Here is a 24,329-nt window from a genome sequence, read left to right as displayed (position 1 = left end):
TCTGACGCTGCCTCAGTTTCCATGTCCAGCCACGGGGGGAACTTCAACCAAAACAGGTTGAAAACCCCTGGAGGAGTAGGTTGGAGCACCAGAAAGCATGAGCAGATCCTCCTGCCTTGACATCCACCCAGGCCCCTCATAGGTGGAAAAGCACTGGACCTGACTGCTTACAGACTCCTTCTCCTGGTCCGTGCACACAGTGATGTGCAAAGCTTCAGGACACAACAAGGGCAGTATTTTATGTTCCCTCTCAGCTGTCGTTGTGAAGAGCAACAGCATCACCTTGCTAAAGGGGACTGATGTGCCTCACTCCTTTTTATGGACAGAGAATACTGTACCCCATCAGGTCCAAACTCAAAGTGCCGGGGAAGCGTGAAATCACAGCATGTCCAAGCACCACCCATGAGCCCAAGTGGAGACCAACACAACGAGTCAAAGACACACCTGGATATGCACTAAATAAATATTTATTATTTACTAATTAAACTTAATTATCTTAATTACAGAACTACAGCATTATGGAGGATGGCCCAGGGCATGGAGGTGGAGGGCAGACCCGCAGCAGCAGGAGAAGTCAATGCACTGGCCAGCAAAGTGGCTACACGAGCCATTCCTGGAGGACGAGCAGGAGACGGCGAATGTCCTGGTGTCTCACCACAAACACAGGATCGCCTCATTTCAGAGACAGCCGCAGCAGTGCTGGAGACACACTGGATCCCCCCGTTTCAGGGAAGGAGCAGCAGCGCTGTGCAGGCACCGGATCTCCCTGTTCCTGAGGACAAGCAGCGGTGCTGTGGAGTCACTGATCTCCTGGAGGAGGAAGAGGAGGAGACGACACGGGATCCCCGGACTTGTCCTCCTCCCCTATGCTGCCAACACCTCTGTTCAGTTGCTGCAGACTCAAGAAGGAAGAAGCCTTCTGGGACAGCCGCAGTGATGGCCTCCCACGATGCATTCTGCCTGCCACCATTTGCAACAGCTTCCACTTATGTTTTGTCTCCAACAGCCTCTTGCCATGAGCGGACAAGTTCCTGACGGCCACCAAGCCCCAGCAGTGGGAGCACCCCATGTCTGGGAGCAGCTCCCCACTCAGGTCACTAGCCAGAGCTTCAGCTGGCCCTATTTATAGAGGAGCTGCTGACTGCAGCTGACCAATCACATAGGCTCTATCCATATATGGTCATCCAATTGTCCTATAGCCATCCAAACATCCATATATGGCCATCAGGTATGGTGACCATGGATTGTTCACATTTGGACAGCTCCTCCCCAGTTAATCCTGGTGAGAAAATGGGGAAAGCCCAGGTGATCCCACACCCCTCTTTCACTCTTGCAAAATCAGGACTCTGGTTGCAACCAACACCAGTCACGCTAAAATCCCACTTGGCCGTATTCATTTCATCCTCCCCCTCAGCTTGTGGGGACATCCCTTCCCTCCGGGATCGTGCCTGGGCCCACGAGCTCTTCTTTCCCTAAACCCCCTCCTCTCTGGGCACAAACCAACTTGGGACTGAGCACGAAGCTCCAACTCTTTGGTCTCTCTCAAGTCAAGGGGAGAGCTGGCATTGAGCCGTCACTGCCTCCCTCCTCTGGCTGCCCCTGTATGTCAGTGGTATGTGAGCTGTTTTACTGAGACTTATACTTGAATGTAGTTACGAGAGTCCGGAGGAAATCAGTCCGTCCGTCAGTCCTTAGTGAGACACCTCACAAGTTCGTTGGTTATGAGTTCACCCTGGCGGTTTCCTCACAAAGGCCTAGGCTAGGCTCTGACATCAGACCCCTAAGTCAAGACACAGGGCCAGTGACTTCATAGACACTTGGGTCTTCAGGCCAGGTGAATACCACAGAGGAGCTCACTTATGTACAGCACAAAGCATCCCAGCTCAGTAACGCAACCTCACACAGCCCTCTGCAGTGACCTCCCTCGAGGGTTTCCCCTCACAACCCCTCTTAGCGTTTGTTCTTCCAAGAGACACTTGGCCAACTTCTCAGATCAGATTTGGGGATCAGGCTGAGCCCGGGAAGAACACAACATGGCATGTCTAGGGGGACAGGGACAAGCAGAGGGTAGTAGTGTCGATTTGCTAAGGTGGGGTTGGCGGCTGCCACGTTGTGGGAGGGGGATGTCCTGTGTTTCCGGTAAGGACAGACCTCGGCGTGAGATAGGGGTCTGGATTTGCTGAGATCAGAACGGAGAGGAGCGATGACTGAACGGAAGAGGACATCTCAGGGGATCCACTGACTCCCCACTTCTCCAAATCAGGAGGCTGAATGCAGTGCTCCTCCACTGAAAGGAGGGGATCTGATACTTCTCCAGAGCACCAGACCACTGTCTCCACTGCTCCCATGTCCTAGTCCCAGGGATCCACATGGCTTTTGGCCACCTTTGGCCATATAAGAAAACACACATGCATGGCCAAACATGGCCATAAACCCACTCAGGAGTCCCGTGCCCATGTAAGGGCAATGCCCAGAGTCATAATAGCTGTGTGTTCCCTATGTGGGCGCTTGGACTGGATGGGGACACATCTGATGGCCATATATGGACAAGCCGAGTCTGGTTGGCCCCCGGTGAGTGATGACGTGGGACCGGGCTGGCCAGCAGCTCCCTTATAAAAGGGCCCAAGCGCTGAGCCCCTCTCTGAAGCTAAGGACTTCCCATGAAAGGGAGAAGCTCCTCGAGAGTAGTGTTGTCACGAGAGAAACCACATGCGAAGGGCTCGGGGGAAGCGAGGCAGAAGGACCGGTGCAGAGAGGGGCCGCCACAGGCTGCGGAGGGCAGAGCATAGGCTTGGAGAGAAGAAATGGCGAAGAAGGATCTGGCTGGAGAAGACGCCAAGGCAGGCACTCGTAAAGGAGGAGGTGGTGGAAGAGAGGCCGGACCACCGTGTTTGGGACATAGATGCGGGGGCCTGTGGACACAAACAAGCTCCTGCTTGGGCAGAAGCTGAATATCCTAACGAGGCACACCCCCGAATAATGACCTGGAGGATACTGCAGCTATAAGAGTCTATCAGATGGACATGATTTCGTCTGCTCCAGTGTATTGCAGGCTCAGCCCATACCTGAAAGGTCTTCTCTTGGCAATAAAATCCTCAGTAAGGGCCTGGGGTGGTTTTTAGAAGCCGTTTACCATGTGGCACATAAGAGAGGATGTTCCCGGCAGGATCCCAGGCATCATCCCTGTCCCACATGACGTGATGTCCAGGAATCAGAGGGATCTTCAGGCCCCAAGGCTGCAGCAAGAATGATTATAACAAACCTGGCGGCTGCCCTGTCCTCAGCACAAAGAGGACTTCCAGCCCCAGCCCCTTTCCCTCAGGGCACCTGGCAAGAGCTCCACATTTAAGGCCTGTGGAGGGGCATGTTTAACTCCATGGCTGTCTCTGGAGCAGCCAGCAGGGCCCTTTCTCATCATAAGAGTCACTTTACTGCCTCCCAAAATCTTCTTGTGGCAGATCGAGTGACTTCAGCCACAATCCTGGAACAGACACCCCCAAAATAGACCGAGTAGCATCCTCCCTTCTCTGTGCTCTCCGCCCGTGAGGACCACCCAGCTGAGCAGCGCAGCACCCCCATGCCTGCAGCAATGCCCAGGGGGGTTTATTTAACAGACAGCAGCTGCACTCTGGGCAGAGAAGAAATCTGTATGATGCCAATGATATCTACTGGCCTCGGTTGGGTGTAAATGGTGTGTTGACCCCGTGGCTTTCTCAGACCATGGACTGGGGAGGACAAGGAAACATGGGACTGGAGGGGACCTCTTCGGTCATGGCTACATCCTTGCCAGTGCAAGCAATCTCACTATATGATCCCAGGCTCAAATCCGCCAATCGGTCAGCTCCCTTCTCAGCCTGCCTCTCCCTAGGATGAACAAGCCAGTACCTTCACTTTCTTCCGTTCAGCAAGCTCCACATTTCCCTGATCAGCCCAGGAAGTCTTGTCTGGACTCGTTCCACTTCTGGCACCCGGGGGGCTCCAGTCGCACACGGCTGCCGTCCTTCCAGAAGTGGATGCCTCAAGTCTGCCTGCACTTTTGCCTCTGCTTTTGTGCACACACTTTGTATCTATAACTCCCCAGCCCTGGGAACTCAGGCCGATGCTGTGTTTAAGAGGAGCTTGCATGTAGACATACTCCAGTCACATTTAGTGATGCCTCCTGTCCCCTGGTCCCATGGTCTCCTAGATCTGGCAATGGGAGTTTCCAAGACAGTGGAGGCAAAGCGGAGAGGAGACTGCTCTCAGACTTCAGCTCTATGATCCCCCTCAGCCACTGAGGAGGCTGCACAGAGCCACTGTCCCCAGGACACCAGCGGTGGCAGAGCCACAACGACAGGCAACTCCACTTCTCCCCCCGTTCCCTGCATTGGACAGAGCTGGAGGTCGCTCCATCCCACGGCTGCATCCCAGTGCAGACAGCAAGCCACTGCAGGGCACCTGAGACATTTTAAAGCACAACAGGGCTTCTACCTCTGTTTCCAGCAGAAACACCCCTTTTTTAAGTATTTTAGACTGCAGCTGCACAGTGAAATGCTTCAAATATTACATCTACCTCCACCCCTATGTGATGGATAGAGAGCACCATAGATAAAAGCCAGTGCCAGGACTGCAGGGAAGTCTTCATTAGTGACAGTCAGCATTGACTTCAGCAGCACGGGACATCTCTGCCCAAACCACCAGTCCCTTCAGCTGTACCTCACCTAGTGTGGAAGCAAGATGGATGAGCAATGTCCTTCTTTATGCCCAGTAGTCTTGCGCTGGGATTTTTTTGTGCTCACAGATGGGGCCCTGAGTTCCAGCTCTTGGCACACAAGCAGATCTTAACTTTTGCATCGAGGGAACTCATTCATGTCTCAGGGAAGAAGAGTGGAGAAGGTTTTGGTAAGGTTTGGTCCAAGCAGAGATGACTCTTGAATCTGAGCTGTGTCTCTCTGTAACACAAACACATCTGTGGCTTGTTGATAAAAGTATTTCCGAGCCTCCAGATTTCTGCAGGCAAGTTGGCAGAGGACACCTCTCCGTAAGGCCCTGACAGACATCTTGGGAGACACAAAACTAATAAGCAGCTCTGCCCACACGTAGGAAGTGTAACAGCAGACGAGGACATGATGGGCCCTGGGAGGGGTGAGAAGCTGCATGCCAGGATCCAGATACAGCTCCTTTGTGGACACTCGAAGCTCTGCCTGGAGCCCAGCTCTGATGTGAGCACAGCCGCAGGGAGGGCAGGGGAGGGGTTTGTCACAGTGGCACTGTGAAACCCGAAATTGCCACTAATGCTATCATGTACACCACACCAGTAAGCGGCCTCATCGTCTGCTTGGGCGTCGGTGATGGTTAGATAGCGAATGGCACCGGAGCTGGAGCCAGCGAATCGATCTGAGGCTCCATCCCCTTTGCTGCCTGAACCGTACCGTAGAAATCGCGGGGCCTGGTCAGGTCTCTGTTGGTACAACCAACACTGTAACTCCTGTACTGACTGCTCAGCGGGCAGGGGAGTTTAATGGTGTTTCCCAGGGACAGACTCTGAGGGCGCCTGTGTCAGGGTGGGCTGCGAGAAGGAATCTGGAAGGATGACAGCCATTCATCTATTATCATAATTACACCTCTATTATGCAGCACATTGCAAGAGAATAAAGGCATGAAATAATGAAAATTAAGCAAAGCAATGCAGACATTTGCAGAAGTGTTTTATGGGTTACCCGAGCAGTACATGAGCAGCACGAGGAGGAGCGGGGCCCAGGCCATGGCAGGAATCCAGACTAGCTCGGCTTCCCCAGCCAAGCGGGTTTGTGGCTGGGACCCTCTTCTCATCTGTTCAATCCCCACCGCTGAGATCAGCCCCTTCGTGCAAATCTGTGCCTGCTCACTGGCTGCTGCTGCCAGTCCTTCCCCCCTCTTACTCCAAAACTACCACCAATGCCTCCATGTTACTGTGAAAATAGGAACAAACTCTGGTATTATGACAGTGTAGGACACAGAATGCAAGAGCTGGTTAGCCAGATGCATGATTATCCAGAGGCGATCCTCTCCCCAAAGACCACCCATAGAGTAAGATCTACCTGCTTCTTTCCTGCGCCTTTGCACTGAATTCAAGCACAGGCTCCCAAAACCTTGGCCAACCACAGCCCATCCTCCATCAGGACAAGCTCTCACAGAGGTGTGTTGCACAGGTGTACAGCTCAGGGCACCACTGCGTGTTTTAACTGGTTTTTTCTTGGCTTAGAAACAATTTGCCATTCCAGGGCCATGCAGCACCCCATGCCCACCCATTTTACCTCTCTTTAAACCAACTGTGGGCAGAGAAGTGGTTCAGAGAGGGAGTCAGAACAGAAGCATGTCCGATCTGACATGAAACTTCATGCCTCCCCATGGAGCTGTTGCTCTGATGTTATGTCCCCATTAATGGGCTCCAGGGATTTGCTTATAGAAAGCTCTCTCGCTCTGCAGAGAAGGGTACATGCATCTGTGGGGATCTGAATGGAAGCAAGGCTTGGTTTGGCACAGCGTCTAATGGAGATGATTCCTTCACCTGGGAGACACTTGTGTATGACTCCAAGCCATCCTGGGGGTGTGAATGCTGGGAGAGCTGAGGGGCTCCCGACCTACAGCCCTTGGCAAGCAAGCGAGGAGGGAACGAACAAGTGTCCACGATGGAGAGCAGAGAACTGATAAAGGGAAGCAGCTGCGTTGCCTCTCAGCAAAGGATGTAATGGCAGAGCAAGACGAGACAAGACCCATTGCTTTGTTGACTCGCAAAACTGCATTGCATAGAGCGCTGGTCCCAGCCCTGCGCTGTCCTGTGGAGCACGGGAGGATTTTTCCTTTTTATGTGAGTTGCCTGAAGTCTTTGTTGGGAGAGGCGCCATTTAAATCTAATACATTAATAAATACAAAATAAGAAACAAGTGGCCAAACTCACACCTATTCCTGGTAGGAAAAAATCCCAGAGGCAAAGCTCCAGCATGGACCACAACGTGATCCCAGAAAGGGGATGTGCCCCAGCCCTTCGCAGTGGTGAGAGCAAGGGAGACATGCTAGTGCAAGAAGGAATCTAGGAAATGCCATCTTTGAAGGAAGAGGACTTGAGATGGCTCATTCAAATGGGGCCAACAGGAGCGTTATTTGCTCTGGTCTTTGGGATGAACTGGCTTTGGTTTTCCATTTCAGACTTCACGGCCCTGGAGTCTACCAGTTCTCTCAGACCTGAGTGCATATGTGATGACTCCTGGGCATCTTTATATGTGCCCTGGGATGATACAGTGGTGGGGGAGGAAGGATTTGAATTAGAGAGGCTCTCAAGATCCACTCTAAATAAAACACCAGCAATGTCTCATGCATTCAGCATCCTGGGCTTTGAAACAGGGGCTCTTTAAGTAAACCTTGTTGAAGGAGTTTTAGTGAAAGGGCTCCCACAACCGAAATGTGGGGACACTACAGACATGCGATGCCAAGGCTGCTGGGCTGCTCTCCTTCGAACGCGGCAGCAGGCTCCATTTCAGAAGCCATCGATCCCCTTGCACATAGAGAGAGGCTCCCTGTGGGCTCCCAGGCACCATACGTGTCCCAGATGGCTTGATCTCCGGGAACCAGATGGGTACCTGCGCACCACGGGTGAAGAGAGAATTACTACTGTTGCATGTGGAAAGCAGGTTTTTAAACCTAGTGCCCCAAGAATTGCCACAACACCCGGTTGTTCAATAGCAGAAAGGCTTTAATAACAATACCACAAGCAAACTTATCAAACCAAATGACAGGAAAAGACTCCTTCCCAAAATAAAATGAGCTACTACACAAAGTCCTAGTACATATTCAGCAGCAACAGCGTTCTCTCACCAATGCCGGCGAAGGAAGCTGGTCCAGTTGTGCAGCTTTCCCCACGCAGGATCCGGTGCTGGTTACGCTGGGTGCGATGTAGCAGTGATCTCTCTCTGCTTCTCCTGCAGCACACACTTTGCTGGCAAATTCTGTTAGTTCTTATATTGTTTCATTGTATAACTTCAAAGCATTTTTTCTTGATAGTTGGCCACTTAGAGTCCAAACCAACAGGGAGAAAAGGGTGTTGATCATATCACAACTAGTAATTGCTGGCTCCTGTTCTTGCATTGTCTAGGTGTAAAACTTGTGCATCCCTGCAGACCCTATAATTGTCGGTCTGAGCAGTTGGACAGGATACTTAGAGGTGTCACCAAACCTGTCGTGGGGTATCTGTATATCAACCGGGCACATTTGCAGTAGCTTGTACAGGTGAGGGTTTGTTGTTCAAACTCCAGACACACATTGAATGGTTCAGACATTTTGAACACCCTACCCCTTAGGATGTTAGTTGGGAGAAGTGTTTGTCACATACAGGACATGTTTCTGTATCTTTTACAAGTTTCTCTTGAGATGCATATTTAGCCTTTTGTTCCCTGTAGCTGCTAGGTCAATTGAAATGCGTATGTAGCTTTCTTTTTTGGGGTTTAAACTTCATTGCAGAACAAGAAGGAAGTTTTTGTTACTTCCCCGCTTGCCATCTGACACCTCCAGGGCAGGAGTCCTACCTGACCAACACAGCAAAGAGCTACTTGGCACAGCTCACAAAGACACTCTCACGGCCCCAGAGGGACAGTCTTCCATCTCCAGCTCCCTCTGTGCAAAAATGAAGTTGATTTCCTACCTAGAGGGACTCCTTACCATCTATACTTTTCCCAGAGCTTGACAAAGGGACTGTGATCCCAAAAGCTTGCAGAAAAGCACAATTTTCTTGTGATTCTCCAGTTGGTGTAATGAAAGGTATCATTTTGGGACCAAGAGCTCTAGTTTTTTGAATGTCTATGTAGCTTTCTTACCCACAGTATGTGTCTGCTTCTGCTATCTGCCTCTCTCTTGTGCCTTTGTAGAGACCCCCAAACAAGTCCCCAGATTTGGCCAAAGCCCACTGTCCCCCATTACAAAAATCTCACAAAGGTGTATTTTCCAGGGCACCGGGGGGTACTTCAACTTTTATTTAGTTTAGAAACTATCTGAAAGTCCAGCACCCTGCAGTGCCATCATCACTGATTTTCCTTCCCTCCGACTGAACCTGGAAGACAGAATTTGCTCACCGAGCGTCAGGATGGAAGCACACATGACCCGAGATGACGCTCCACATAGCTATGTATTCATTGTTCTGATTTCCCATCCTCATCAGGACGTCCATGGGGTCCAATGCTTTGTCCACAGAAAGCTCTCACCCTGCAAAGAAGGGCACATGCACCCAAGGGGTCTCAAGAGAAATCAGTTTTGAGCTGAAATGACACCTGATGGAGACTGGTCCTTTACCCGAGATGCCACCCTGAGCTTCTGAACGCTGTGTGAGCAGAGGGGCTCCCAATCATACAGAGCTCGGCAAGCACCAGAGGAGGGGATGAATAAGTCTCCACCACGTACAGCAGAGAACTGCTAAGGCGAAGCACTGACAAGTTGTTTTGCAACTTGGCAAAGGATGCAATGACAGAGCAGGACAAGATGGGACCCAGCAGACAGCACAAGGAGGACAGTAAAAGAGGAGAGGTCACTCATTTCTTTCCAAACAAGAATTCCTTTCCCTTCTATGAACCTCTGAGCAGAGATGTGGGCCAAAGGCTGGATACAAATGGGATTATGCGTGATTAGGAATAACACTCTGCATAGTGCTTATTTAGTCTGCAGAAGAGAAGTCTGAGCGGGGATTTCATAGCAGCCTTCAACTCCCTGCAGGGGGGTGCAAAGGGCATGGAGCTGCACTGTTCTCAGTGGTGGCTGATGGTCGAACAAGGAGCAATGGGTAAAGTTGCAGCAAGGGAAATTTAGCTTAGATATTAGGAAAAACTCACATGGAGAGTAGTAAAACACTAGAGTAGGTTAACCAGAGAGGCTGTGGGATCTACATCCTTGGAGGTTAAGGCCTCGGTAGAGAAAGCTTTGGCTGGGGTGATATAGTTGTGGGTGGGCCTGTTCTAAGCAGGGGGTTGGACTAGCCCAGGTGACCTCTTGAGGTCCCTTTCAACAATCATTGTGTATGATGGGACAAGCCACGCAATCTCAGGGGTGTCCCTCCTGCCAGTACTGTGAAGCCCCACTCCTACCCCTTCAGAATAAAACCCATCACAAGACACTTTCCCTTTATTATATTTTAATATAATCCTCTTGGGTGGAAGCAAAACAAGGCTCACGTCATTCTCCAGACTGGGGGGCAGGGAACCCAGCAATGGGACAAGGACAGCCCTCACTCCTGCCTAAAACAGACCATTCCAGTACAACCCCCTCCCTCCCATTCATATAAATTAAGTCTCTCTCTCCTGGGAAAGCAGCAGGTGTAGAAGAACAGCTCTAAAAATATAACATGTCTTGCATTAGCCCCCAAAACACATCTTCAAAGTTCAACCACAACCATGCCTGCGGCCCTGCCCCCTCTACACGGAGGCCTTTGGGTGTGGGCGCACGTGAAGCTGTGCAGGCAGGTCTCTGAGAGGGGATGGGCAGGTCCTCGAGGAGCCTCCCCACAGCAAGGTCACTCCCGGGGCCAGTTAATGCTGACCTGGCCCGAGGCCTCCAGCACCTCCCGCTTGCAGTCGAAGTCGCCGTTGATGTGGCTGAAGGACTGCTCCTCCACCACCCAGAGCTGGCAGCTGGTCTGCGGGATCAGTCGTGCATCATGGCTCACGTTGATCACCACTGTGAAGAGGAGACAGGAGGAAAAGCATGAGCGGAGTGGGAGGCAAAGCAGAGGCCATTTCCATACTTAAGGAGACTGGAAAGACCCCACGTTTTCCCCATCAGCCACTGCCAGGACAGGGCTGGGCAGTGAAGGGCACGACTGGGACCCAACGGAGACCGTGGCAGGAGGGCACTGCTTGTAGTATACAAACCCTCCCGTGGGACCCACGGGCCCACCCCCAGCCAAGTAACCCTTCTGCTTCCCTGCAGCCCCTTGACGGGAATCCCATCCATGCCAGCTGGAATCTGACCCATGCACCTAATACTATCTTCCTCTGCCTGACAGATGGGACCCATGAGGCCACCCCAGCCCAGTATCGCCATCCACCCTTCAATCCGATCCATGGGCCCAGTATTCCCCCAACCTCGGCCTCCTCTGACCAAGGCAGTGGACACCTCCCACCGCGCTGCTTCCACTCACCTCCATGTACGTGCTGACAGCATCACCCAAGGGATCGATTGACTCAATGCACAGATGATTTGTGGGTTCATTCTGGGGAAGTGACAGATCCCCAAAAGAAGCCAGGAGTCCTGAGCCACAGAGCCTTCCTCCCACCCCTTCCCTCCTTCCCTCAGCTAGAAACAGGACCCAGGAGTCCTCCCAAACCATGCCCCTCACTATGGCATGCTGGACAGCACTCCTTTCGAAGAGCCAGAGCAGGGCACAACCTGCAAGTCCTGGTCCTCACGCCTGCTCTGCTCTAACGCGCTTCCTTCCCAGAGCAGCGAACCCGACACAGCCCCGTTCCCATCCCCTGGGTCCATCAGCCTCCCTGCAGGTCAGCTCAGCAAACATCACACGGGCTGTCTGCCCCCCGGGTAGGAAAGAAAAGGGCCCTGAGATAAGTGGGGTGAAAGGAGCGTCCAATCCCTTCTCCTTCCCCAAAATGTCAGGATCCAACTCCCCACCCACCTCCCTCCACTAACACCAGCTCAAGGTCCTGTGCTCCCACCCAGGGCAAGGGCAATGCGCTCCCACCCAGGGCAAGTCTCCGCTCCCCGCCCCAGCTCTCCCCTGCATGGCCAGACCCACGGCGCTCCCAGGGCCACAGCTCCAGCCTCTCCCTGACTTCTTCCTCAGTGGCCAGCCCTCACTCCTGGATTCCCAGCCTGTCTCCCCTTTGCCTCAGCCCTCACATCCTGATCAGCCCCCTGCACCCTCAGGCCCTAGCTCCTCCATACTCACCCTCTCCCCCCTGCCTGGAAGCCCCAGCCCCACACCTGACAGCCTGCAGATCTGCATGGTGAGGGCATGGCTCTCAAGGCTGAAGCGCCCCAGGCACTTGTGAGCATCCTGGTAGGGCAGGTGGATTTGTTTCGGCCACGTTCTCCTCCAAATCGGACTTGGTGATCTGGTGCAGAATGACACTAATTCTACAAGGCAGTAATGTAATGAATCGTGAAGCATTTCATTTTGAGCAAGATAACGGAGAATACCAAAGAGCGGCGGTTCCCCTACTGTAACGCACTTCTTTGATCGTAAAAGGTCTCTCTCTAAAGTACTCTATTGCTCATGTATGACAGTGGATTTACATGATTCTGCTCATACACGTTTAAATTATTACACGTTTATAGCTAGACAGTGTCAAGAAAATCCTGAGCCTTACAGTAGAATAGGGTAAGTCCTACCTGGATATTGTCCGTCATCAGGTATGAAAGGCCAGCTTCTTCCTCCTCTTCACCCTCCCCAAATCTGAACCTCCATCATCTTCATCTTCTTTGTACTCTCCTGGTGGACCAGCTTCTTCTTCATCTGCTTCATCCTCCTTGTATTTAGATCCTGACTGAATGGCATAACTAATAACTGCATGTTTAGAGACGTCACCCTCATCATCTTCATCTTTTGAGTTGGGGGCCTTGTTATCTTCCTGATCAAATCAATCTAGTTAGGTGATCTCCTGAAGCAGCTCAAAAATCCTTTCCCTGTAATCCTTCAGGTTTGTGATGGCACAGCTGAAGAAGTCCAGGTCTTCAAGTTTTTAAGATTTTGCTGAAAATGAATTATAATTGCTCACCGAGATGAAATAACTACTTGGTACCTCCAAGTACTGCATGGCTGCCTCCTAAATGTCACTGATTTTGCTGGCTACCTCCCACCACCTCTTCTCCGTTGCTGTTTCCCGTTGTACAGAGCTCATGTAAGAAGTCTTCCTGGTGACAGTCAACATCCCTTCCCCATAAGATCAGACACTCTCTCTACACTCCCTTTGAAACAGGTTTGACCCACTTTCCATCCCATTGAAATGTGTGTCTTTGCTTCTGGATGCCCCAAAAGTACATGTGTCTTCAGAAATACGATCCTATAATCACCCAGGGAGATGCAAAGCTCTCCCATTCTCTGAGGCCGGCACAGCCAACTGTCCCAGCGCCGATCCTGCCATGCCTGGTGCACAGACAGCTTTCCATGGCCTGAATGGGGCAGCTGTGGATGTGATGATAGAGGTAATCCTGCTTAGAGTAGATCTGGCATCTGTAGTCCATTATAGTCACGAGTCAGCCTGTGTGAGTAGGAAATTTTGGAGCCACCTCGGAGACCCGGCCATAGGGTATAATGGAGAAGGAATGAGATATCTACAGCTTTGTTGTTTTTTGTCTGATTTGGATGACACTTGCAGGGGTGGTAGCCCCTGTTGAGAGCATGAAGCCTGCCACGTTTCAAGAAGATCGGTGCAGGGTTTTGGGGGGGAACTGCATCTCAAGCTGCTGACAGGCAAAACTCGTGCCATGGGTGACAGTGTGTGTGTTGAGGCGTAGCAGGGGTGACAGCTGCAGCGATGGTGGCCCCTGCTGCGGCCACGAGGCCTGCCAGCTGGCGAGGAGATCGGTGCAGGGCTTCTGGGCTCGGGGGCCTGCACCTCTGGCTGCTGACAGGCAAAACTCGTGACATGGGTGCTCGTGCAACTGTGGCTGTTTTGAGGCATGGGACCTGGGATCACTGCAGGCCTGGCTGTTACCAGTTACCAATTAATCATGATTCCCTCAGGGACCAGCTCAATACACAGCACCAAGAACAATCCACTGCCCCAAGACAGAGGCCGTCAGTGCACTTAACAAAAGATGAAGCCTCTTCAGACAATCTACAGGAAAACCGGTCTCAGTTCTGCGCATCTCCATTTGATTTTGTAAGCATGAGTGCCTTGAGGCTGGCCACAACCAAAATGGCTCAGGATTAAAAAGTTAAGAGAAAATGTCAAGATGCCGTTTCATAGACACCTTGTTGTAAAAGGAAGAGGATGGGAAAAAAGAAAATAAAACCCCATAAAGTTTCGCCGTCACTGGCTTCCATGGGACTTTTGGTTTCAAGTCATGCTAGAGGCAGGGGATGGCATTTTCTGCACCACTGGAGCACCACTCCCAGCACCCAGTTCACAGAGGGAAAGAGCTACCTGGCTGTAGCTGCATGGAGGGCAGGGAGAAGAGCCCTCCTCTGCTCTCGGGCCGCGGGAGGTACAGGGGACGGACAGACCAGCCACGAGCCAATCTTGTCTCTGATGACTGAGCAGGACCCAGCAGCAATCCCCTTCTTGCCTCTAGCCATTAGGAAGGCCGGTTATGTGGTTGCGAGGGAAGGAGGGGAGGGGGCCATTGCCCCATCATGTGCTCTCTGGGCAGAGCTGAAATAACTCAGGACCGGTGGGGGTGGGGAGGAGAAAGAAAAGAAGAATACTAATAATACCAGTAATCATCACAATAATAATCATAATAATAAAAGATCAAATCCAGAATAAACAGCCCCAAACTCCAGCTAATAAAGAGGCAAATTTTGACAAATGAGGGTTTTTATTCTTTCTGACCACCGGCTGGAGGAAATCAAAGTCAGCTACCCAGATTATGCTTTTTTTTACATTTAAAGATGGATTTGGTGCCACTACGACTTGTTTACAACCAAAGTTAAAAATAAATGAAGACCCATCATGCCAGCCATGCCAACACGGGAATGAGGCTGAAGTTGGCTGCTTATTCCCAGTTCCTTATTCCTTAGTCTCGGTTCCCTTTTCAAAGCTAATCTAGACCCAATAAAAGCTTCTTATGAATGAATTACACATCCTGAAGTAAATTTGTTCATGCCAGGCATCCATCTGACAGCCCCCCAGGCACTGTACTAAGTATCTGGGCTTGAATAAGGAATTGGCTTTGGGGCTGTGTTGCCTGCCAGCTCTGTGGTCCTGAGCGAGCCCTGGCACCCAGCTTGCTGGACTTACAAAGGACTTTTTCTATTTCCACCCCCTCCACTCACACACACACCTCATCAAAGTGACAGGCAAATCTGGTAACAGCTGGGATTATGGCTGGAAATCCATTTTGGGCCACCCCACACCATCTGGGCCAGGCAAGACACTGGTCATCAATTCAGTCTGTAATCCCAGCAGTCTGTAATCTCAAATGCCGGGTCCTTAGGCAAGCGTGTATACTTAGTACCATGGGAATGGGGGGCTGTTAGTTGGCAGCCTGGCATGAAGAAACCACGCTCTGGTCCGGGCCAGACTGGTCAGTGGTGTCCGGGAGAGTCCCCCGGTGCCATAGAGGCATGGTGTGGGGTGGCTCAAGAAGGATTTCCATCCCTAACCCCAGCCCACAAGGAATTCCTTCCTTGAGCCTGTATACTTGGTACAGTGGGGATGGGGGAACTGGCCCAAACAGTATTTCCAGCCATAACCCCAGCCCAAAACCAGGTCCTTATTTGGGTCCATGTACTGAGTACAGTGGGCGCGGGGGGCTGGCAGTCGGCAGCTTGGCACGCAAAAACTGCACTTTGGGCCAGGTGAGACTCTGGTTGGGGGGTGTGGGATAGTATCCAGTGCCAGAGGCATGGTGTGGGGCGGTCCAAAGAGGATTTCCTGTCGTCAACCCAGCCCAAAACCCAGGTCCTTATTCAAGCCCATATACTTAGGACAGTATTTGTGGGGGCTGCCAGTTCATGGCCTGGCACAGCCAAACCGTGTCTTCAGTCGGGCAGGACAGCCAGGGGATGGCTTAGACTGCTGAAGGGGATGTAGCTCAGTGGTAGAGTGCATGCTTTGCACGTATGAGGTCCTGGGTTCAATCCCCAGCATCTCCACTTTTCATAGGGAAGCAAGGCAGGCCCTACAGAGACTAGTTAGAAGGTCTCAACCTATTCAGCCTCCACAAGAGAAGGCTGAAAGGGGATCTGCTGGCAGTTTACGAACTCCCCAGGGGGGACCAGAGAATTGGGGGAAGCTCTGTTCCCCCCAGGCACCCCCCAAGGTTACTAGGAATAACACCCTCAAACTGTTAGAGAAAAGGTTTGGGCTGGACACCAGGAAACATTACTTTACACTTAGGGCTAATGGGCTCCCAAGGGTATTGGGATATTTGGCTGGGGTGATATGATCCTGGCACCCATTCGTGCCCATATATTTAGTACAGGGGCGGGGGGTGTCAGCTGGCAGCCAGCACGGCCAACCCGCACTTTGGGCCGGGCAACGCTGTGGTCAAGGTGCTTCGGGACAGTCCCCTGTGGCGCCAACAGGCAGTTTGGGGTGGCCCGAGAAGTATTTTGCCCCACAATCCCATCCTAATCTGACCTTTATTTAGGGCTCTGTCCTTGATGAAGAATATTATTTTGCATATTAATTAGCAAATATGCAATGATAAAAATTTTAAAATAAATTTCTCTATTCAAAATTGTGTAATTCATTAATAACAAGCTTTGATTTGGTCTAGATTTGCTTTGAAAAAGGAACTGGGAATAAGCAACCACGTTCAGCCTGGTGGGTGGGATGGAGGAGCCGGGGCCCCGCAGGCAGCTTTGGGCATCTCCCCAGCACCCAAAAAAGCAGCCCGAAATGTATTTATTATTAAAAGGATTTTTACCTCCCCAGAATCTCACCCCCGACACAACCAAGAAATGCACGGAGGGCGAATTGCAGCGGGTGACCCAGACTCAGAGTTAACTGAAGAAAAGGGGAGGGGAAAAGAAAAGAAGTCGTTCACCTCCATCCAGTCCAGAAAACAAACCAGCTTTCAAAAACAGGAGTACTACATAGCCAGTCACAATAATGACAATACTATATCAAGAATAATTATGACGTAGCAGTACCTTCTGTGCCCCCGTGATGAACTTATAGGCAGACGCAAGGTCGCCTCTCAACCTTCTCTTGCAGAGGCTGAAGAGGTCCAGGTTCTCTAGTCTCGCCTCATAGGGCTTGGTCTGCAAGCCCTTAACCATACGAGTGGCCCTTCTCTGGACCCTCTCCAGGTTATCCACATCCCTCTTGAAGTGTGGCGCCCAAAATTGCACACAGTACTCCAACTGCGGTCTGACCAGCGCCCGATAGAGGGGAAGTATCACCTCCTTGGATTTGTTCGTCATGCATCTGCTGATGCACGATAAAGTGCCATTAGCTTTTCTGATGGCTCCGTCACACTGCCGGCTCATGTTTATCTTGGAGTCCACTAGGACTCCGAGATCCCTTTCTGCTTCCGTGCCACCCAGCAGGTCATTCCCTAGGCAGTAGGTGTGCTGGACATATTTCCTCCCTAGGTGCAGCCCTTTGCATTTCTCCTTGTTGAATTGCATTCTGTTGTTTTCTGCCCATTTGTCCAACCTGTCCAGGTGTGCTTGTAGCTGTTCCCTGCCCTCCGGCGTGTCCACTTCTCCCCACAGCTTTGTGTCATCTGCAAACTTGGACAGAGTACACTTCACTCCCTCGTCCAAGTCGCTGATGAAGACATTGAGGAGTAATTTAATTCCAACCATACAGTTGGTCCAATAAAAGTCACCACACCCAAAAAATCCTTGCCTTTTGCATACTTCCTGGATCATCACAGCTAAAACACCACTCTTAACAAAGAGTGCTCAACCTTTTTGTCTGGTGAGATGGATGGGCAGTGCCCAATCCATATGCAAGCAGTACGCAGTCAGTGGTTCCAATCTGGGGCCCAAGGAGTTCATAACAGGGCCCCATCCAGCTGTCCAGAGTGGGGTAGGGCACAGCCCAGTCCTGATCCAGCATGAACAGGGATTTTTGGCCAGCCCCAATCGAAGCCCATGGAGGGAGGAAAGGTAGGGGCATGACAAGAAACCAATCCAAAGGCAATGGGGGGGGAGGGGGGTATCTCACCAGAAGAAAGAGTTTAGACAGGTGAGAAACCCTCAAATTTCCCAACTGTGGGGAGCCCAATGGGGCAGATATCATAGCTCCACTGGCTGCAATTGGCCCAAGGACCAGAGGCTGAGCACCCGTGCTCTAACACTATCAGCAAAACGCTATAACAATATTTATTATGCTTGCCAGCATTGAATCCGAACACTTACAGCTGGGCTCGCAGGAAGATCCTAGCTATCCCACGCTGCCTGACTCCCAGGGAAGCTCACTAGCAAAGAATCCACCTCTCCCACCTCTTCCCCTCCACCCCCAATCTCTCCCACTGTCATCTTCTTCAGAGCTAGCCCTTAATTCCACACACATCTAGCTTGTCATTCCCCAGACACACAACCTTCATTCCAGCCTGCCTGCAAGTCACTGCTTGGGTGACTGGAGGCAGCAGGCACACGTGTGTCTCTGCACACACATCCCCATGGCCTGCATGCACCCAGGCAGGGTCCTGGGAGTAGCACCAATAGCTGGATGCAGGTAAGTGTATGATCAGTGGGGGTTGGAGGTCCGGGACTTGGGGACTGTGTGTGCGTGGGCAGGGGGGATGGGTACCTCCCAGATATGGGGGAAGATAGCCGGGCGTCAAGGCTGCATCAGGGCAGGGGGGACGGGAGGGGTAGGCGCCTGCCCCTTCAGCAAGAGGAGGAGGCATCGGGGGGAGCTGCATAGGTGGGCTGGTGGCACTTGGGCTGGTGCTCATACTTGTATGGGCAGAGCAACTGGGAGACGCTGCTGGGGGGACGCGCTGGAGGGACCATGACCAGGCTGCCTAGTGAGGCATGGCAGCCCCAGACCAGGGCAGGGGGGGGGCCGCCACAGGCCTCCCCTCCTCCCTCCAGCCTGTGCTGGGGCTGGACTCTCTCCGCTGAAATCCGCACGAACTGCGGGACTTCGGCCCGAATGGCACAGGGGCAGCTGGGGGCTCCCTTTAGCAGGACTGGGGGAAGGCAGGTGGGGACTGGCCACTGATCTTCATAAATAGGTCCTGGTACAAAAAACGTTGAGAACCACTGTCCTAGACCTCCCATCCCTTTAACGGGTATTTATTTCCTTGCCATTGTACACCCACCTTTTCTCTTACATGAGCATATCACTTCATCCTGCCAACTGAAGCATTTGGATTGTCTGTCTGGCTGCCTCTCTCAAGTCATACTTTCCTGAAACTGTCCTGCTTGAACCTGAGATGATAAAATAACACACTACCTATTACTTTACAGTTCTTAATTCCTAGATGTTTCATTTTTTTAAAAGTTACAGTAATCAAATAGTCAAATAAGTTAAGAGCTATGATGCTATGCGATTGCCAGGTCAAGGTTAAGTGCAGTTTTAGTAAAAAGAAAACCCTTCTTTCTCTAAATCAGATTTGCTTAGTATATAAGGGAACAGGTGCAAGAAATGGGGTGGTTTTTTTTCATCCCACACCTACAATTTGAATTTAAAAGCCAAACTGACCTCTTGCCTATTTCTACATCATGACAGGTGGTAAAAGAAGATATTCTTGCAGAATCGTTTTTCAGATTTTGTTCTGTTCAATCACTTCCCCAAAGTCCCCCCTCCCTGTGTTTTTCCTTTTTGGTCCAAATCCTCCAACCAAGAGAGAAAGAGAACGGTCCCAAGGCTTAAAATTGTAATTTATCAGCATGAAGCTCATGTGTGTTTGCACAACAACCAGTGCAATCAGTGGGCTAATGTGGCCTACACACAGTACCAAAATAAAACTAACCTGGAAAAACTCCAGTATCCCATGCTGTATCTATTAAGTCTCATTTCCTTTGTTTGGTTTACTCTAGCTAAGCAAATGAAGTCATAATACTAGACTGATTAGTGGCTTTAAAGGTAAGACCTGCCTTAGCTTTGCTGTATATTTGTAAAACTAGTTTCACACCCCACTTCTGCAAATGATTATGCAAACATTTAGCCTCATGCGCTAATAGTCTTACCGAGTTTAACAGCTCATTTGTCGAAAACTATGCACACACAGACTTGGCCTTCGAATACAAATGGAGCTTTTTCAGACTATATCTTTTCAGGATAAGAACTAACAAACAGGCCATAGTGACAAATGCAGTTGCGTCGACATAAACGGGAATTTTCATTTCATTTACACACACCCTAAGTCTTTATTTGCATTTGTACAGCATCTGCTACAACAGAACTTTAGTCAGGATTGTCACCTCTCCTCATCGAAGGACGTACAAATAATTAACACAGTAATCAACTATCATGGTTATCTAGTATACAGAATATGTAACAGGGCACTGGGATGTGCCTGACCCTTTAGGAGAGCAAGCAGCCTGAGAGGCTGCTTTTAGGGGGCAGGGGGGAGCTAATGAGGGACTCACCTGGCTGGAAGAGGGCTCAGGCTGGAGCTACATGAGCCCCGAGTCTGCACCAGCCTGTTCGTTTCCCCCCAGCTACTGCACAGTGCACAACTCCTGGCTCCGGGTCCCTGAAGGGAACTGGATTTTGGCTGAACAACTCTACAGGTCTGGAAACAGAGGCAAGTTTCTTGGACTGAGGAAGACTGGGTTTACAGGCAAGTGGTCTTTATGTTACACCTCTAAAGACTGAGGTGTCTGCCAGACGGCGGTGATGTTTCTTATTGATTTATGTTTAGCCTTGAACCCTGGGGGTGCAGACTCAAGGCTTGCTTAGAGAGCCAGTATCCCAGGAGCCCTCCCACTGAGGGTGGGACCCAGGGAGGGGTCCCAGAACTGAAAAAAGGCTGAGACCCAGATCACGAGGTCCAAGAGGCCCAGAGCCACCTGTGTCCAGGGCTGGGCGGTGGAGGGGTCTGGGAGCTCAAGGGGGCAGAGTGCATAAGAAGGAAAATCAAAGGGAGAACATCTCTGAGGCTTAGGGCGTGGAGTAGGGGAGGAAAAGGAACCACACCGTTTGCCCTTAAGGCTAGGTCCCTGTAGGGCACCTGTAGTCAGGCCGAGAGGAACCTACCAAGGTTGGATGTCTGGATAGTGGCCAATGGGGCCTCAGACCCAGGGGAAACTTACTGGATTCGGGCTCACTCTAAGGCCTGCTAGCAGCCTCCTTGAATCAACCTGTAATATTAAGAGCAAGGCACGGCTGGTGAACAATGAAGAGAGAGTGACATTAGAGCTGGAGCCAGGCAGGAGCAGCAAGGCCGCTAGGGGTGTCGTGGCAGCCCCTGTGGCTGTGAGCCTGTCACAGAGTACTTCTAGTTTTTCCTTTGAAAGGAAAATATAAAGTAGTGATAAAATTATGATCGCATAATCTGTGATTCCATGACTCGTTTCTTTAAAATTGGTTTAATGGACCACCGATAGTACAGTGCAGCCCCAACACAGCAGGCCAGACTGCCAGTGGCCAATACATTCACGGGCTGGATCCAGGTGTTCCTGCTCTGGCACGTGGGTGGGCACCATCTGGCCAGGTGGGGGACAAACTGGCTTCAACACAGCCCTGATGGGGAAAGGAGCTTGACCCATCCTTGTCAAGAGGGAAAGAAGGCTAGCCAGGTGACCCCGTAGGGAGGGAAAGAGTGCGTGGCCTGGCCCAACCCGGCCCTGCAGGAAAGGAAGGGGACACGGTCCAACCCTGATCCCGAAGTGGGGGAACGTGGCCCAGGCCCACGGGGGAAAGAGGCATAGCTTGGCTCAGACCAGCCATGCAGGTACTGGGGCTTGGGGATTTGGCAGGGGAAGTGGTGGGGAGGCTGTGTTCATGGCCACCACTCGCTTGCTGCCAATTCCCCAGACCCATGGGGAGCCCCACAAGCCAGATGTGATGGCTCCATGGGGCTGCATTTGGCCCAGGGGATGGAAATTGAGCAACCCTTGTCTCGTAGATGCATAATACGTCAATTTGTATTTGCTTACAGAGATAATTAATAAAACATAAATATCAATGAAATGTTAGTTAAAATCTCAAAAGATTAAAAAATACCTGTCAGCATTTTCATTTTTACACTCTCTGTCTTGTATGGATAGCCATTTTAATAACATAACATTAGGTATCGTTTTCAAAAGATCCTGCCTGTTTGAAAATATGCATAAGTGGAGCAGCTGTAAATGCTTCACAACACGTTGTAGTGCTGAAAGAAGAAGAAAAAAATGTTAATTTCTCAATTAGTGAATTAGTTCACATTTTGGACTCTAAAAATACCCATGGTTAGTTCTGTAGACAATACATTTAGAAATCCTTTCCAAGAGTTACAGAAGTTCCATGTCCAATACAAATCACCATTTCCAAAGATACTAACAGAGCCAACAAACAGTCTTCAAAGCAACCTTGAAAACAGCACAAGAAAAGCTGGAAAGCAGGGTTTGATGCTTTTCCACCACAAATCATACTAGCCTATCTTCAAAAAGGACAAAAGGTTCCCAAACAGTTATGACTTTTATTCCCTACCAGCCTTTACTAGACCTGAACTAGCAGCTTAAACGTCAAAACTTTTCATTCTATTTTTAATCTGTCATTTTTTATTTTTTTAAATCTATTTTTAATCTTTCTTGTTTCCCCAAGAAAAGCCATTTTAAGGATCCAATCCAATTGACACTGAGATGAATGGGAGTCTTTTCACTGACTTTACAGAGTACTGAATCAAGCCCAAAGCATTCGTAGTGGATGATTTCCTCTTTGGAACCCCGCCCCCCACTCCGCAAGGGAAATCACCTATCAGTTATGATACCACGTACCAATGTAAGAGCAGAGACTCGCCAAAACAAAAGCAAAACACCCAACCTCCATCAATCAGTGTTAAAACAGAAACACATTTCTAAGTATGTAAATCAGGAAAAAGAGGGGCTTTTTTCAGCATTGAGGAAATCAGGACTGTTAGTCTTAACTTTACACAGAAGAGCAATTTTAAAACTATCCCATACTAAATCCCAAGATTAATGTAAAAAGATGAAACTATCTCACCAGAGGAAAGAGTTTAGACAGGTGAGAAACAGAACCTGGTATTCATGGAAGGGTAGTTATTGGTTTGGCTAGGCACTTTTGCTTCTATTTGCTCTAATATAATTTCCCAACCTTAAAATACATTGTACCTTCTCTTTGGGTGTGCATCATACAGTATTTCATGACACTACTTTACCCATTTAAAGGTAAAAATCCCAGTGACACAACATTCAAATTGGAAGATTTAAAACTATAGCAAAAACTAGAATAAATATCCCCCACCACAACTCTGCCTAGATAAGTCTTTTGGTTTCTATTGAACAAAAGAAGATTGACAAATATAATTCTTCCTACACGTTCAGGTTAACAGGAACAGAATGATTCATATACACTACAGTAATAAAATGACTGCCTTACTGGACTCATTTTTGGTATCTAAACCTATTACTTATGTTCACTTGGAAATTTTAAAAGCCTTGGTGAGGTGATATAGTTGGGGGTAGTCCTGCTTCAAGCAGGGCATTAGACTAGGTGACCTCCTGAGGTCCCTTCCAACCCTAATTTTCAATAATTCTGTTTAGCTTTGAAGCATGGGAAGTTTCATTCAAGAAGTGAGAGTTTATAGTCAAGATTTTTCCCCTCCCCCAAAATGCAGGAGCATGTGAAATCAGATTTTACTGTCAGTATTTTTAAAACATGATTACAACTGCTATTGCTAAATGAATAGATCCTATTAGAAAGGGAAGCCAAGCAACTTCCTATGTCAGGGAGCGGATATGTAGTAAATTAACTGGAATCAAAGTGGTTCCGTAACTTCATCAAGCACTTCCTCCTTTCTTTTCCTATGGGCATGCATGACCATGCAAAGGGTGTGGGAAATAATGTTTCAGGCCTCACCTAGCCAGATATTGTGCCTATTTAATTAAAATTGGTTTAAAAAAAGTTATCAACACAAGCTACACCTAGAAAAGCACCTGTGAATTGGTGTGCACTACTTAAATTGACCAGATTGAGTAAACCAGAGTTAAACTGGTTCAACTTTTTGTGTAAGCAAAGCCAGAGGCATAACCAGGAGCGTCAGTGCCCGGGGGAGACAGCGCCGAGCGCTGGAGCGGGAGGTGAGGAGCGTCGAGCGCTGGAGACTCCCTGAAAACCGGCAGTTTGTTCAGTAACGAACTAACTGCAACTTGAGGCCTTTAGGCCTACGCTGAATGAAACAAGGAGACAATTTCAGTCCTACTTAATGTCTTCACTGGAGCATATCTGAAATCAGTCCCCATTAACAGGCATGAAAAATATACCCAGGTGCTACTGAAGATGCCGTAGAGAAAGCGATCATCGTGGCTTCCTGTACCTAGCACGGGGGTTTCTCAGCCTCTTTCGGCTCCAGACGCCCTTCTGCAACTGGCCTGAGTTTTGTGGCACCTGCTTTTCACAACTAATTTCACTCAGTTTTTCATTATGAAAAATAGTAGACTGACTCCCACCCCTACTCACTCACTCGGTGTGTGAGCCCATGCAGCCACGTACATGCATGCACATGTGTGTGTGTGTGTATGTACATGCATGCACACGCATCTGCATGTGTAGGTGTATACACACAGTGCACCTGTA

General features: G+C 50.0%; 1 long non-coding RNA gene and 1 other non-coding gene across 2 annotated transcripts; one reads left to right on the top strand and one right to left on the bottom strand.

Annotated features, from left to right (window-relative positions):
- Nucleotides 1-15,703: 15,703 nt before the first annotated feature.
- Nucleotides 15,704-15,775, top strand: TRNAA-UGC (transfer RNA alanine (anticodon UGC)). The gene has a single exon. It is a non-coding gene; the product is annotated as a tRNA-Ala (tRNA).
- Nucleotides 15,776-19,926: 4,151 nt separating this feature from the next.
- Nucleotides 19,927-21,788, bottom strand: LOC132248777 (uncharacterized). Its single transcript, XR_009460168.1, has 2 exons — nucleotides 21,759-21,788; nucleotides 19,927-20,325 (listed from the first exon to the last, which is right to left on the bottom strand). It is a non-coding gene; the product is annotated as an uncharacterized LOC132248777 (long non-coding RNA).
- Nucleotides 21,789-24,329: the final 2,541 nt, after the last annotated feature.

Source organism: Alligator mississippiensis, chromosome 1, assembly GCF_030867095.1.
Source record: "Alligator mississippiensis isolate rAllMis1 chromosome 1, rAllMis1, whole genome shotgun sequence".
Lineage (NCBI taxonomy): Eukaryota > Metazoa > Chordata > Crocodylia > Alligatoridae > Alligator > Alligator mississippiensis.
Note: the sequence above shows the minus strand (reverse complement) of the source record. Positions and strands in the feature narration are given on the sequence as shown.